General features: G+C 48.4%; 1 protein-coding gene across 1 annotated transcript in view; it reads left to right on the top strand.

Moving 5' to 3' along the window:
• The window catches only part of TSPAN2 (tetraspanin 2), a 27,901-nt gene that overhangs the window by 3,907 nt on the left and 19,222 nt on the right, over nt 1-4,772 (top strand). The gene's annotated exons all lie outside the window — the stretch shown is intronic.

Below are 4,772 nucleotides of genomic sequence, written 5' to 3'. Positions count from 1 at the left end.
TTATCCTGGACATTTAGTGCAGGCAGAATAAGAAGGTAGGGGACCAGAGGGTTAAGTAGCCTTGTGAGGCTGGCTGTCAGCCATGACTTCCCAGCCCTTCCCTGAGGGGCTTGGCCTGAAACCCAGTCTACTGGCCCCAGGCCTGTGCTTGTCCCTCCTGCAGGTGCTGCCCCTCTGGATTCTGTCAGCAAGCAGCCCTGGTGAAATGAGAGACCTTTCTAAACTTCACTTATTTCCTGTAATATACCTAGAAAGAGCAAGATATGTGTTCATAGAGATCGATCCTTTTTTCCAAAAAATAATTTTCCTAATAAGAAAAAAGAAACCTGTTCTCCTGCAATAAAACAAGAAGAAAAGTATACCCAGATGCCATTTATGGATTTGCATAGCATTCAGTGTGAGGTGATAGGATTTTAGAAAAGGAGCAGGCCTGGTTTTTGGAAACTCTCACTCCATGTCCCAGAGCACTGTTGACTGGCCAGTGTTTTCTTTTCAGAGCAGTCAGCCCTTTAGACTCATCTTCCCTTGATGAAAGTGTGCCCTGGACAGGCCTGGCACATTCAAGTGCTCTTTTTTTTGGGGGGGGGGGAATTATTTATTCAGTTTTATTTATTCATTCATTTATTTTAATTTGACCAGACAGACAGAGTGAGAGAGAGACAGAGAGAAAAGAGGGAAAGTGGTGGGAAAGCAAGCCACCAGGTCCAGGATTCAAACTGCAGTCGGTCATGTGGGAAGTCTAGCACCTTAACCACCTCACCACTTGCTGGTCCCAGGCCTGGAACATTTAAATGCCTTTTTTTTTTTTTTTTTTTTTTTTTTTTTTTGAGAAGGTTTTGCTATAGGGCACATGTGCTCACCAGAAAGACACCTCCCAGAGGGGATGGCCACGCCACAATCTCCTCTCCTCCATTCTCATCTCAGGATCTTGGGCACACACGCACATGCGCCTGGTGTAAGTTTAAGCCACCAGGTCTGGGACTCAAACTGCAGTCGACTACACGGGAATCCAGCAACATAGCCATTACGCCAACTGCTGGCCCCTCAAGTGCTTTCTTAAATAAATACTCCCTGGCCTAGAAGCCCACCTCTGAGAGGAAGGCAGTTACAGCAGTGAGATTTCTCAGCCCTGCTCCTGGATAGATGACTGGCTGCGGAAGGTGGTAATGGGAGTTGCCCCATCTTTGGGGGAATGCTTTCCTGGCACCCTTGGTCCCCCTTCCTTAGTGATGGAGAGTTTCACTTCCCACACATGACTTCCAAGCCAGGGAGAGTCCACTCCCCCTTGGCCAGGGCAGGAGGACTCAGAAGTAGGAAATGAGGACAGGAGGGGGGGATAGTCAGACAGCCTGCCGCCTGCCTCCTGCCACCTCCCACCTCTTCTCAAGGACCTCCGGCCTAGAGGCCAGCCCTGGGCCTCTGTGTCCACTGGTTGCTAAGGCAGACAAGGGGAACCTGGCAAAGTGGAGCTGGCAACAGGAGGGCTTGGGTTCCTTGGTGTTTCTGAGGCTCCGTCCACTCTAGTCTCTCAGTGAACTCTGGCGAGAAGTGCCCACGTCCTCTGAATCCCAGCAGCCTGCCCATCCGACTTCCTGATGCAATCCCTCTTTAGCCTGCCCCTTGGATGGGCAGATGCCCCGGAGGTCACCTTTCTGGGAGCACAGAGCAGTACCCCAGCCCTTGGAAAGCTGCAGAGGCTGTGCGTCAGGCACATGAGGTTATGTCTGTGAGCAGAGATATTAGCAGGTTTTCTCCGTGAAGGAGTTGCCCACGTGCACGGCCAGCCCCGTGGCCCTCCAGGCCCATGACCTAAGTGCAGCGGTCTCTCCTGATCGAAGGCCTGGCTGTAGTTGTGGCTGGGCGTTATGTGGAAGGAAGGTGTTCCAGTGCTGAATGTTAGAGGCTGGCTTGTCTTTTTAAACACTCTGACTCACACTGGTCACTTTTTTTGCTGCCTGGTTTTCAGTTGACCTGACAGCCACAGCAGCTCGATAACAGAGCCAGCATTGCTCACATGGCTGAGACTGCTTCTCCAAAGCACACGTATGAAGAGTTAGCGTCGACTCTCACCTCCATATTACAGATAACAAAACTGAAGGGTAAGGACTTAGCAAAAGCCACGGTTGGCAGGCCTGGATGTCAGCCTCCAGCAGAGGATACCCCAGAGCTTCCCTCAGGAAGAAGAAAAAGAACACTGCTACCATTGGTAAATTACAGAATGAAATTGCAGAATGATCAGATTTCTTTCTCTCTTTTTTTTTCTTTTTTTCTTTTTTTTAAGAATTTTGTCATAGGGCACGTGCACTCGCTGGAGAGAGAGAGAGAGGTGGGAGGAAAGAAAGTGAGAAATATCCCCCCACACCCAGGAGGAATGCCATGGCACAATCCCTTCTCCATTTACCTCTTGGGATTTTAGGCACACACACATACACACACCTGGTGTGATTTTTTAAGCCACTGGGTCCAGGACTCCAATCACAGTCGACCATGTGGGAGTCCAACATCTTATCTGCCACACCAAATGCTGGCCCCTTAAAATGAGCAGATTTCTAGCTAAGAGAGTTACCTTTCTTCTGAGTCCCTACTGAAAATGTAACATGAGAGTTAAGAAGCAGCTCCATCCATTGCCCCCCTCCCCGCCCCCGGTTAATTTCCAACTTTGACCCTCGCTCACTGTGCAACCTTAGGTGAAGTACTCGATTTTGCTGTGAAGACCCCTCATCGGTGAAATGCGAGCATGCTGAAGCACGGGACCGTGGCGATTGTTGGCTGGTGTTATCGCTGTCATGAGGGAGTGCTGAGGAAGGAACATCTGGGAGGGGCACACTTAGTTGGGGCAATAAGAGGTAAAAACAGAAAGCAGTGGCTTAGATACCATTTAATCAGCACGAGAGCCTCGTTCTAGCAGTGGGATTTCTCAGCCAGCAAGTTCTGGAGATGATGCTTGTCAAGCGCATTGTACAGTGTCACCCAGAGCAGGCTGAGCCACTCTGGAGCGGGGACACTACCTTAGTGCTGAATGGATCCATGACCAGAACCTGTTAAGTACTTAGAACAGTACTCAGTCGATGGTAGCTGGTGGCCAACGTGCTTAGAGAAAACTCAAGTCCTTCCCTTCCTTTTCCAGAAACTAAGCCCCATCCACTATTCTAGATATGTATATATTCATGTACCTTTTAGCAGAGAAGAGAGGGAGGGAAAGATTTTAGGCAGAGGTACAGGAAAAAAAAAAAATTGGATGAAAAATGGCCATTACCAGGTACAAAACCATCTGCTGCTAGAAAATCCACTGAAGTAGATGACCATGACAATGTTAGGTCCCTAAGAGTGGAGAGCCATTTTAACATGAGTTTGTGCCATCAGGCCTTTAAGAGGCCCTCTCTTGCTTCTGTATTAATGGAAATGATGCTTGTAGCTTAAAAAGTATATGAAATCCAAGGAAGAGGGAATGGAGGTGTGGGGGAAGACAGCGTCCTGGGGCAAGCCCTTGGTGGCAGTGTGGCCTTGGAGACCGTCGAAACTGCAGAGCCCAGCTATTAGTGATAAAAATGCAATTGCAAAGTGTGTTCTCTTTTTTAAATCAAGGGAAATAGGACTTGGAAAGCTAGAGGGATTTAAGAAATAGGTCATACATTGTTCACATATACTGTTGTGGGAATGAGGAGATTCTTCCACAGCCATTTGGGGTTTAAAATGTAGCTATAAATTAATGTATTCATTCAGCGGCTGCTCTTTAGAGGGGGGAAAAGAGCAAAGCTATCTTTGGAAGTCACAGGTGGCCTTCTGGTTTATAGAGTATTACAACCAGGTTTGGAACTGGATTCACAGGCCCAAGAAATTTAGCCGCTTATAGAATGTCTTTGGGTTTTCCCTTCAGCCCCAAGAAGCAGCCTGATTGGAACGGGACTGAGTCACATGCACCCCAACACGCACACACACACAAACGCACGCACGCACACACGCGTGCACACAGAAGTTTGCTGGGAAGATGCTTCAGGAGTTGAGGCTACTAGAGCAGTTCCAGGTGATTTTTGCCATGAGCTCTAGGATTTGTGAGAACCTAAGAATGGACTATTATTCAGAGAAGAATTCTGCCCTGTAACAGTCATGTTCTGGATAGGGCACTGGGTTTGCATGTGGACTTGAAGCTTACAAAGACAAATGGGAGATCCTGCAAAGACACAACACAGAAAAGGGCAGGGCATGGTCGGGTCAAGGTGCATTCCCATATGGCTAGAGTGGGGGGGGCTCATCCTGAGGGGGGGCAGTGCCTAGGCTGTCACTTCATGCAGAATCTGCCCACCATGTCATACGGTGGTTGTAATGGTCGCAGTGGGAGGCAACACACATTCTAGGCAGGAAACCAGTATTCTAGGGTGCTCCACCCATGAGACATCCTTCCAGGGCACAGAATACGATGCTGTTCTGCTGCCTTTTATCCAGCCTGTCTCCATGGGGCAGTCAAAAAGGACTGTGGGATGGGAGTCAGGGTTCAGGCCCATGAGTCCTGCCTACAGTCATCTTGCCCCTCTGACCCCCAGTAGAAAAACGACAACAACTAACTGGGTTGTTTTGAGGAGCCAATGACATAATGGAAGTGAAAGCACTTTGAAAACTGAAGACATTTTTAAAGACAACCATGTGTTTAGGCAGTGGGACCCACAGTACTCTTATTTTTAACATGGTATAATGTCACGCATTACTTCTTCCGTTGTCCATGAAATTATTCTTTTAGAGAAAAGGTATTGGAGGAAGTGTCAGAGCAGGATCAG

This window comes from Tupaia chinensis, unplaced genomic scaffold, assembly GCF_000334495.1.
Source record: "Tupaia chinensis unplaced genomic scaffold, TupChi_1.0 Scaffold000270_2, whole genome shotgun sequence".
NCBI lineage: Eukaryota > Metazoa > Chordata > Mammalia > Scandentia > Tupaiidae > Tupaia > Tupaia belangeri.
This window is presented reverse-complemented; position numbering and strand designations above follow the sequence as displayed.